Source organism: Stigmatopora nigra, chromosome 3 (genome assembly GCF_051989575.1).
Source record: "Stigmatopora nigra isolate UIUO_SnigA chromosome 3, RoL_Snig_1.1, whole genome shotgun sequence".
Lineage (NCBI taxonomy): Eukaryota > Metazoa > Chordata > Actinopteri > Syngnathiformes > Syngnathidae > Stigmatopora > Stigmatopora nigra.
This window is the reverse complement of record NC_135510.1, coordinates 1,845,558-1,857,625: the sequence shown is the minus strand read 5'-3', so window position 1 is coordinate 1,857,625 and position 12,068 is coordinate 1,845,558. Positions and strand designations below refer to the sequence as shown.

Below are 12,068 nucleotides of genomic sequence, written 5' to 3'. Positions count from 1 at the left end.
ATTGAGATCAGGCCGAACGTACCTTTGGTGATTAACCCTCATAGCACTTTCATGTGGTCCTAGCTGAATGTTATCCGCCATATTGATACCTGTGTGAACGTAATTGATGTTTGGAGCTGTGAGAATACGTAAAAGTCTAGACTGTCGAAGCGATGATAAGGTAAATGCTGATGAAGCCACATACGCCGATACCCCATGATCAGTCAGAACATATATGGGATGTCCCATCACTGTATGAGCTGTTTTAAGAAGCACTTTAGCGAGCCCTGCGAGCCCTACGAGTACACTCTGGTTGACGAAGCTCAACACCATCTAGTGTTACGCTACAATACATCAATACCCGCCTAGTCGTCGAAACCTTCTGAAATAAAACAGCATTTACTGTAGTCGCCGAGTTAGACACATCAAGATGAAAAGGTTTGTCGAAATCAGGGTTGGCCAGGGCAGCCGCAGAGGCCAGTTCTTGAACCAGAGACACAAAGGTTTCATCTGCTTCTTTCGTCCAATCAAGTTGTGCTCTAAGATTCTTAACACCTTTGTCTTTTACCAGAACGCGAAGTGTATGTGTCTTGTCCACATAACATGGTATATAGGTCCTACTGTAGCCACAGAGGCCCAGAAATGACAACATGTCTTTGACGGTTTGGGGCCTGGAATGAGACAAAATGGTTTTTCGATGTTCAGGTGACATGGACAGTCCTTTGGCTGACACAACACGGCCTAGAAAAGTTACTTCTCTTCGACAACACTGAAGCTTCTTCTTTGACACTTTGAAACCAATATTATGAAGTTTTAGCAGGACCATCCTAGTGACCGCCAGACAGATTTCAGAAGTGGTTGTCGCAATGCAAAGGTCATCCACATACTGTAAAAGAACAGAGTTTTCAGGTAACGTTAGGTCTTGTAACAGGTCCTTCAGACACTGATTAAAAATACCAGGTGAGTTTTTAAACCCTTGTGGCAGGCGCTGATACTGCATGTGGACACCACGATAGGTGAACGCAAAGTACTGTCTGGCTGAAGGATGCAAAGGTACACAGAAAAAGGCGTTAGCTAGATCAATACAAGTAAACCATTGATACACTGGACTGAGCGAAGTCAACATTCTATGGGGGTCGGGTACTGGTAGGATCGGAGTCAGCGTCGCGTCGTTCACAGGTCTAAGGTCATGTGCCATACGGTAACTCTGTCCGTCCGCCTTAAGTACTGGTCGCAATGCCGTGTTCCATCGTGAGTTAGAAAGTTCTATCACACCTGCGTCCCACAGTCCACCTAGAGTGTCTTCCATACCTTTGTCCGCATCTGGAGTCCATCTATATTGTGGCCTGTGGATGATGGCACTCTCATCTATTTTTAACATTACAGGTGGAATTTTAACACAATGTCCTACATCAAATGGTCCTGATGACCACAATGTGTCCGGAATAGTTTTCAGTAAATCCTCTGTCTGGTGGTGATCAGTCAATTCCCTACCATGTTCTCGAGTCAAGATTTGTTCCTCCAAAATGGAGGAGTTTATCAATGGGGCATGTGGATCAATCTGATAAGAGTCATGCAATTTGGAATAAGTCAGCCCTGGTAGGTCAGTGGACTGCCAGTCCGTGACTTTAAGAAGTTTCTTGACCATGGGACCGAGTTGACGAGCTTCGTGACCATGAGACAGAGCCAAAGAAATGTGGGGGTCGGCTGTATCCGACATTTTGTACCACACTTTTTGCGATTCGTCCAAATCAACATATGAAGCTACGCCTTCTGGACCCACAAATATTTTGGTGGATTTCAATTGCCAGGGTGTTCCAAGAACCTTCTGAAAACGGTCTCGATAGACTAAGTCATCTTCTGTGTCATAAAACAAAGTACAATGAAAGTCATCCTTGGGCGGATGGTAAGGCCGGAGTGAATCAATGAATGATTTCCACTGGTGATAAACAAACAACAGTCCCCCAGTGGCCGGAGTTTCAGGCTCAAGACATGACCAATAGATTGTTGCTACCTCGGTGTCTTGTTGCAAGGGACACATCATGATGTGGTGGCCCCCCCTGTTGTGTTGGGGGTTGCCGCGGGTACTGTCGCTGACCGGGACACTCATGTCTCCAGTGTCCAGGACGGCCACATGTAAAACAGTTGTCTTGTTGGCCCGGTCTCGAGTACCCTTTTCCCCGGCCACCAGAGAAACCACCCCTGCGACCACCGTATCCATCATGGAACTGACCACCATCTCGAGCCCGACCATGGCCCTGGAACATCTGGGCAGATTGGTTTGTCTTTTCCTGTTTAGATTTTTTGGATTCACTATAAAATTTGGAAAGTTGTAATTTTACCAGAGCAGAATTCATATTTAGCGACTCGGCTTTTTCTTTTACCTTCTCGTTATCATACATCTTACAATGGTGAGACAGGTGACGTTTAAACCTTGGTTCATCACCAGTCAACAAGTCAGGGTCCTTTCTCAACTCCCTTTTCACAGGTTCTGGAAGACCCTCGACAACAGCTGTTCGGAATAAGAGGATATTATCTAATCTGCCCGATGGGTGTCGGCCGGTACTATCTATCCAGGCATTAATGCACTTTTCATAGTGTACCGGACCTCCCACTCCATCGATGTATGGAAACACGGTTGGAGCCATGTCATGGGATCTTGGGAAGGTATTTTTAATTGCCGTAAATAAGGCGCCCGATACCTGGGACAATGGGGTTTCGTGTGGTTACCTGATAGTTTCTGCTTCCTCCCTCCTCTATCATTTGTAATTGATGATGAGAGCAGGAAGCTGATATGGCCTGTCTCATGTCACCAAGCGCACAATTCTGTCCGCTCATTAGGGCCAAAAACTTCATCAGCCATGTACTTCCTCCATTCGCCATTGGAGGGAGTTGGTCAGCCAATGTAGCCACATCTCTAAAACCAAGAGGTTCAAATATCATTTCTGCTCCCTGATGGCGGAGGGGATACATACCTCCAGATGTAGCTTGTACCCGCTTTGCGCTGGGCTTTGGTTTTGGCGCGGCAGTCTTGTCTGGTGTCTCTTTTGCCCCATTGTTACGTGGGCGAAGGGCGTAATGAGATCCCAAATCTGGTAGAGCCTGTTTATACATGTCCACACTCTCATTCTCCTGTTCACCTGCAATGTCTGAATCATTATCTGAGTTATAGTCTGATTGTCGATTCGCGTCCTCAAACAGTATAAGATTGTCAGTCAAGTCATCTTTTCCTTTTTCCTACCTTTCTTTATTTCATTTTTCTGTCGAGTCCCTTTGGTCATTTCTTTTTCATCATTGTCCTCTCGGTCAGTCAAGTCAACTCTGGATCGTTCTGTCTTATCTTTCGCGTGTTCGAGATTACATGCTTTTCCTATGAGGCCTTTTGCCTCGGAGGACATAGCTTCCTCCTCATTCTCAACGTCAAGGATCAATCGTCCACCTAAAGTCACTATTGGTGCTTGTATGGGTATACCGTGAGGTTTTAATGGAGTTCTATTATTCAGTGGCGGCGCTGAAGGTACAAGAGTCAAAGTTGGTTCGATCTGGGTGGGGGCCCTCACCGCCGCCAAAGCTGTTGACGCAATTACCAGGTTGTGTATTGCCAATCTATGCTGTTCCAACTCCTCCTCCTTTCTCAGTATCGACCCCCGCCTCCACCTCCACACCTCCTCTTTTCTCCTTCGGAGTTCCACCTCCTTAGCTGTGACGTCACGCTCTACTTTCCGCAAAGCAATGGACAAGTTATTCATATTCCATTCATGCTTTTGACCTACAAAATGTACTTTTTTTTTTAAAGTACTAAATTGTTTCACCAACTCGCGTCTTATTTTTGGTTGTTTTTTAACTTGAACACCACTCAGAACCTGTGCTTCCACATCTGCATACAAAATTGTCAATTCATTCCATTCTCCACATTCTCCCGCACTCTCACATCCTTCCATTTTCACCAATTCAATCTAGATCAAGTCTCCGGATAAATTTAGAATTTTAGTATGTTCAATTCTAGGAATTATTGTTACTTTTTTATTTTTTTTTTTTTTTTTTTTTTAGAATCAATTCTAGGAATGAAACATCTGTGGACCCAGTTGTTTCCCTGCTGAAGACTTTAAAATAACTCCTGCATATAACTCTTTCCGGAATCTCTTGTTCCTTTGTTTCATACGACGTTTTCTCTATTTCAAAACGACCGTCCTGGGATCGTCATCAATTCCGACTCTAGGTATATTACAACCTTTTCGAAATCTCCTATTCCCAAACCCCCTTTCTATAGTCACTTCTCCATAATTTAAAAACCCAATAGCAGAATTTTAACGTTTCAGTAATAGGTATTCTGCTTACCTTTCAGTTGATCAGGCGCCTGTTGGAGAAGTCCCAAGAGAAAGGTCTCACGCTCGCCGGCGTGCCCTCACGTTCGCTGACGTGGTTAACTTTTCCTTATTCTCACGTTCGCTGACGTGTTTAACTTTTCCTTATTCTCACGTTCGCTGACGTGCTTCGATAACCGCGACTCCACGTTCGCCGACGTGTTTTAGAGTCCGCGGCTGGCCTTAACCCATATGTCTACGCAGTTCCTCCCTGGTTCACGGACGGAGTTATCGGCCTTAACCCCTAAACTGTCTACGCAACCGACTCACGGACTGGGTCACCAAAACTGTTAGACTAAACTATTTCACCTGACTCCAATTCCTTAACTCTATAGTCTCCAGTCTAACAATGGAGCGTGTTCAGCATCTGATTAATAAAAGTCACTAAAACAGAAAGTAAGCACTCATGATTGACCATACTAAGGAGGAATTTTGGAATTGATGAAGTTTACTGCATTTCATTTCAAAATTAAGCTTAGAAGAAATCTATCATGTACTAACTGGTGGAGAAGAGTGTAGTGAGTCAGATGCGTTAAAGTTGACACTCCCCGTCGGGGAATCGAGACCCGGTCTTCCGCGGGACAGGCGGAGATACTGTCCACTATACTAACGAGGAAGGATACTGCTCGTCATTGAAAATTAAGTTTCGAAGAAAGCTAATATGTACTAACTGGTTGAATTTTTAGTGCAGTGTGGCAAACGTGAAAAGTTTTTACTCCCCGTCGGGGAATCGAACCCCGGTCTTCAATGTGACAGGCGGAGATACTGTCCACCGCGTGTAAACCTGGGGAACAGGATTTTATTTGGCCGTACTAGTATAAAGTGTAATTGCGCATCCACAACAGTAGCTGGGAGTGGCGCTCTCATTGTTACTTCTGTCATGTTTGTGGGAGTGCAACATTTCACATGTTGTACCTATAACACTTTTATAAATTGATTTTATTTATAGTCACGGTGGGAAGTGGGGGGGGGGGGGCGAATAGTTTTCTTCTTGCTAGGGGGGGCCTAACAGAAAATAATTGAGAAGCACTGCACTATACTAACAAGATTACTGTATCCCGATGACAATTATTTTTTGAAGACAGCTAATTATTAGCTGTCTATACTATTAGCTGCTAATAGTATAGTGCAGTGTGGCAGACGCAAAAGGTAGACACTCCCCGTCGGGGAATCGAACCCCGGTCTTCCGCGTGACAGGCGGAGATACTGTCCACTATACCAGTGTTTTTCAACCTTTTTTGAGCCACGGCACATTTTTTTACATTGGAAAAATTTGTGGCACACCACTAACCAAAGATTTTACAAAATGACACTCTGTATAGTATATTTAATTACAATATAATTTCTCAATTTATTTATACTCAGTCAGTGTGAAACCTGGGCCTGTTTAGATGAACACAAAGCCGATATCCTGGCAGGAATAGTAGAAAGACACACACGAAGCTCTTCTTCAACAGCTCTCAGTCTCTCTCTGTTTTTAGTTTTTATAGCAGTTAGGCTTGAAAAGCTCAGCTCACACAGATATGTTGTGGAAAATGGGAGCAATGTCAGAACAGCTTTGTTGGCCAGAATGGGGAACTCCTTGGCAGCAGTCAACCAAAAACTGTCCAAAGGAAGATCAGCAAATCTTAGTTTTAAACCACGATCCTGTCTCAGTTCAGTTAGTTCCTCCTGCTCTTGTAAAGTCATGTCATTTCGAACAACTGATGCCGAGCTGTATGGGTCCCTAACCCAGTCAAAGCATTCAGTGGAGGCTGAAGAGAAATAAAATGACAACTTCTCCTCAAGACTTTTCAAATGTTTACCTATTACCTCAGACAGTGCAGCAGTGTTGCTTTGCTGTTTGTCTGTGAGTGGGAACATCTCCAGGTTGGCACGTTGCACATGTTGTTGCCAGAGGTGCACCTTTAAACGGAATCCATTTATTTTATCTGTGCTTGTAAGCAGGTTTTCATTTCGGCCCTGCATCCTTGTGTTCAGTTCATTAAGATGATGAAATATATCAGCCAGGTATGCCAACTTTGCGCACCACTCATCACTTGCAAACTGATTTGAGTAATCAGACCTCTCATTTGTCAGAAACATTTTAAGTTCCTCTCGCAGCTCATACACATGGGTCAGCACCTTACCGCGCGAGAACCATCGGACCTCCGTATGGAGCAATAAGGCTTTATGCTCCGCTCCCATTTCCTCACACAGAGATGCGAATATACGGCTTTTCAGAGGTCGTGTCTTCACAAAGTTCACCATGCGCACCACATCGTCCAACACAGGAACCAGTTCTACTGGTAAAGTCTTCGCAACGAGGGCCTCACGGTGCAAAAAACAGTGCGTAATAATCAGATCTGGGTTTCTTTCCTTCACTCTACTCACGAAGCCTTTGGTGCGCCCGACCATGGCTGCAGCTCCATCAGTGCACACACTTGTGCAGTTTTCCCACGTAAGTCCTCCCTGGTCAAGATATTCCGATGTGACCCGAAAAATTTCCTCTCCAGTTGTTTTTTCTGGCAGTGTCTTGCAAAATAGGAAGTTTTCTCTAATGGCATCACCATCCACAAAACGCACATTGGCCAAGAGCTGAGAATGTCCACTAATATCCGTAGACTCGTCAACTTGCAACGCAAATTTCCTACTGATGCGTATCTTTTCCAAAACATGGCTTTCGATGTCTGTAGACATGTCATCAATACGCCTGGCAATTGTGTTATCAGAGAGCGGGACTTTATCTATGTCTTTAGCCGCACCAGGGCCGAGCATCTCGTTGACAATGGCTTTACAGGCAGGTAGTATTAATGTCTCTGCCACAGTGTGCGGCTTTTTTGATTTAGCAACAAGTTCGGCGACTAGGTAACTAGCTTTGAGCGCTTTCTCATTTACCTTTGTGGTTTTTCTCATAAACGTTGCCTGTTTCTCTGTGTTTACATGCAGGCGAACAAAATAGTCTATCGGCTTGTTTTGAAGCGACGGGTGTTTCGTTTGGAGATGGCGTTTAAGCTTGCTTGGCACCATGGCGCTGTTGGATAGCTTCTCGCCACACACCAGGCATAACGGAATAGGTGTCGTCTCATCCCCGGTGAAAGTAAATCCAAACGAAAGATAGCTTTTACTATATTGCCTTGAGCTCACCGTCTTTGCTTTGTTTTCTCCACCACTCATACTAGGGCCTTTATCCGGGTCAGAATCTTGTCCAGGGCGCAGTTCGGAGTTTGCAGTTGTCCTTTTTAAAAACTTCTCCATGACTGTCACCACGGTGCATCACTAATTTTCTTGGCGGAACGTGTCAATCAACTACGTGTTGCCACACGGACAAATATTACATTACGCTGCCAGCCTTTGCAGCACGGACATTGGACAATGACATCATATTTGCAGAAATCTATTAATAAATGTTAATTTAAAAAAAAGGATATTGGATAATTTCTCACGGCACACCTGAGGATCTCTCACGGCACACTAGTGTGCCGCGGCACAGTGGTTGAAAATCACTGGTCTACGTCGTACTTTTGGAGGGCTGGATATCCACTAAGATCCCGGAGGTCTCCGGATGTTCTCGGGGATATCGAAGGTCATAGATTTAGGTTTCTTGCCTTTCCTTCCGACAGTGATTAGGTCTTGGCGACTATAGAAAAGCGAACGAACTGGAGAGCAGTGAGCCGCTGCACCCGTGCGCGCCGCCACCTTGCTTGATTTCAGCCTTTATTTGTTGCCAGGGTCAGAAATTTGGAAGCTTTCACAATCAGCTCTGCAGGAGGCATAAAATAAGTATTGACGAAACTGTTCAGCAAATCAGATGAACATGAGTATTGTTGGAATTATATATTAAAATGTTAACTAACGACAATTATGCAACTTACTAATTGAAGAATCTGACATATTTTACTCTTCTTTTTAGTATAGCTGTTTCATTTTTATATCATATTTTACTCATTATTTTTAGTTTAGCTGTTTCATTTTTATATCATATTTTACTCATTCTTTTTAGTATAGCTGTTTCATTTTGATATCACATTTTACTCATTCCTTTTGTTGTGGCGGCCTTGTTTTAGAGTCGCCACTGGTTCCCAACTCAATTACAATATGAACAGAAGGATGGGTCTGAGACTCCTCAGCTACAATGTTAACAAAAGGCTCTTCCTGAGATTCTTATTTCAAGGTGGGATCCACACTGATAAGAGACCAGATGGAGGACTTCAAAGGGCAGAGGAACAAAGAGCAGGGCAGAGGGTCAGGACTTTATAGGACCAGCGGAGACAGAGGTCTGGATGATGTGGATTCAAGGCTGGAAGATGTGGAGCCCAGAGAAAACCCCCCTCACAGCAGCCCTGGACCAGCCCACATCTCATTATTAATCAGCGAATGAATATGCATTTTTGTTGGACTATAACTGGGCAAACGCGGGTTTGGACAATGTCTTTTCCATCCTCCGCTTTGGGACATCAACACTCAGCGGGCTTATTCTATGGGAGGGAGACCCGGAGCTCTGTATGAATCAATTTGAATGGAATAAACCATCTGTGGATAAACTCGCTCAACCCTGGTTTGTCTCCTCCGATGCTGAACATGCTCCATTGTTAGACTGGAGACTACAGAGTTAAGGAATTGAAGTCAGGTGAAATAGTTTAGTCTAACATAATACATTAATAACTAAGCAAATGAAACTAAGGCTGAACCACTATATATGTTTAATAGTGTTTTTACGACTTCACTATGTGGAACACAGCCGCTTGTTAAACCCTGTATGATTTATCGCGTAAATAATGAGCTATCTATACTTTATGGCATAGACGCTGAAGTTACTTTCAGTTCCGTTATCTTAGAATGACCAATGTGAACCCTAGTGTCTCACTCCTTTTTCCAGTTTTGTTTGTGTTACCAGAAGTTATGGCCCCCTCGGCTCAGAGAAAGAGAAGTTACTGCCGACAGACATGAGTTAAAAGGATGACCCATGTGTGGGGTCATAGGGGGTCTTTTCACACACACACTCATACTCAGAGGGACGGAGATCATTGCTATATATGTGCTTTGTAAACTGTATTGAGTTACCTTTCTTCCTCTTGCTTCTGTATGAGGTGTTAGGTCCAGATCGATCTGTTATATAAAGCCACGCCTTTTGAACGAGACTCTGCTGACTTTTTCCATTTATGAATTAAAAGAACTTGTGGAAGTAGAAACAGGCTAATATTGAAATTAGCTAACAGCAACAACAAACTTTCTACTTCAGTATTTAAAGTTTTTCCAGAGTATTTTGATTTACGATTGCATGATTTCATATAAGAAACCTTTACGCCAAACTTGCGCCATGCCCTACCTCGTTAGTATAGTGGACAGTATCTCCTCTTGTCATGCGGAAGACCGGGCTTCGATTCCCTGGCGGCGAGTGAACCTTTTTTTTTAGAATTTGGTACACTTCACCGACACACACTTTTACTTTGATTTTCGACTTTAGTATTCTTGGTCAGGTAAATTTAGCACTTATATGTAGTTGGATAGCTTTGTTCCGAAGCTATTTGTCGACGAATCTATGCAGGCTTCCTCGTTAGTGACACTACACCGTATTCAATACATATTGGATTTATTGTAAACTTAAATGTCCTAGGCACATTGCCACCTTCCTCGTTACTATAGTGGACAGTATCTCCGCCTGTCACGCGGAAGACCGGAGTTCGATTCCTCGACGCGGAGTGACTACATTTTGCGTCTGCCACACTGCACTATACTCTACCAGTTAGTATATATTAGCTGTCTTCAAAAAATAATTGTCACGGGGATACAGTAATCTTGTTAGTATAGTGGACGGTATCTCCGCCTGTCACGCGGAAGACCGGAGTTCGATTCCTCGACGCGGAGTGACTACATTTTGCGTCTGCCACACTGCACTATACTCTACCAGTTAGTATATATTAGCTGTCTTCAAAAAATAATTGTCACGGGGATACAGTAATCTTGTTAGTATAGTGGACGGTATCTCCGCCCCGTTAGGTGGAAGTCTGGAGTTCGATTCCCCGACGGGGAGTCCCCTTATGTAAAAATCCGCGACACTTCACCGACACACATACTTATTCTAGCAATGTTTAAGTCATAGCTTTCTTCGTAACCAAATTGTTGATCGAGAAAGTCTTCCTTCCTCCAGTTAGTACATATTAACTTTATGCCAAATGTCATTTCCAACGGCTAACGGCAGACTTCCACGTTAGAATAGTGGACAGTATCTCCACCTATCACCCGGGAGACCGGGGTTCGATTCCCCGACAGGGAGTAATATCTATATATATAATATATTTTTGCATCTGCTACACTACCCCTTACTCTTCCAGTTTGGAGATCTGTACACACATAAAGTTTTGATCGTAAAACTGTATATCCAGTCTGCGATATAACAGGATATCTCCCAATCTTCACCTCATCCCACCTTCTTCCAAACTTCATTTCCAACGAGAACGGCAACTTTCTCGTTAGTATAGTGGACAGTATCTTCGCCTGTCACGCGGAAGACCGGGGTTCGATTCCCCGACGGGGAGGATCAACTTATCACATTTGTCACACTTCACTGTATATTCAACCAGTTGTTAAATAATAGCTTTCTTTAAAACTTAATTTTAATGGATGGCAGCATTCTTCCTCTTTGGAATAGTGGACAGTATCTCCGCCTGTCACGCTGAAGACCGACGTTCGATTCCCCGACGGGGAATTTCAATCTTTCGCGTCTACTACACTACCCCATACTCAACCATTTAGTACATATATTAGCTTTCTTCAAGGAATACTTGTCACGACGCAACAGCAACCTTCCTCGTTAGTATAGTGGACAGTATCTCCGCCTGTCACGCGGAAGACCGGGGTTCGATTCCCCGACGGGGAGTGTCTACCTTTTGCGTCTGCCACACTGCACTATACTCTACCAGTTAGTATATATTAGCTGTCTTCGAAAAATAATTGTCATCGGGATACAGTAATCTTGTTAGTATAGTGGACGGTATCTCCGCCCCGTCAGGTGGAAGTCTGGAGTTCGATTCCCCGACGGGGAGTCCGCTTTTGTAAAAATCTGCGACACTTCACCGACACAAACACTTATTCTAGCAATGTTTAAGTCATAGCTTTCCTCGTAACCAAATTGTTGATCGAGAAAGTCTTCCTTCCTTCAGTTAGTACATATTAACTTTCTGCCAAACTTCATTTCCATCGACCAACGGCAGCCTTCCTCGTTAGTATAGTCACTATACTATACACTATACTATACTATACACTATACTATAGTCGCCAAGACCTAATCACTGTCGGAAGGAAAGGCAAGAAACCTAAATCTATGACCTTCGATATCCCCGAGAACATCCGGAGACCTCCGGGATCTTAGTGGATATCCAGCCCTCCAAAAGTACGACGTAGACGACGAAGAGAAAGAAAACAGAAACGGGATTGTCGGTCGGTCTTAGCGGTTAGGCTAAGACAACAACCATTCCGAACCCCGCTTCCTAGTGAGGAGATACTGTCCACTATACTAACGAGGTAGGGCATGCCGTAAGTTTGGCGTAAAGGTTTCTTATATGAAATCATGCAATCGTAAATCAAAATACTCTGGAAAAACTTTAAATACTCATGTTCATCTGATTTGCTGAACAGTTTCGTCAATACTTATTTTATGCCTCCTGCAGAGCTGATTGTGAAAGCTTCCAAATTTCTGACCCTGGCAACAAATAAAGGCTGAAATCAAGCAAGGCGGCGGTGCGC

At 43.9% G+C, this 12,068-nt stretch overlaps 1 non-coding gene across 1 annotated transcript; it reads left to right on the top strand.

Moving 5' to 3' along the window:
• The first annotated feature begins 11,130 nt into the window (after positions 1 to 11,130).
• trnad-guc (transfer RNA aspartic acid (anticodon GUC)) lies at positions 11,131 to 11,202 on the top strand. Its single transcript has one exon. It is a non-coding gene; the product is annotated as a tRNA-Asp (tRNA).
• Positions 11,203 to 12,068: the final 866 nt, after the last annotated feature.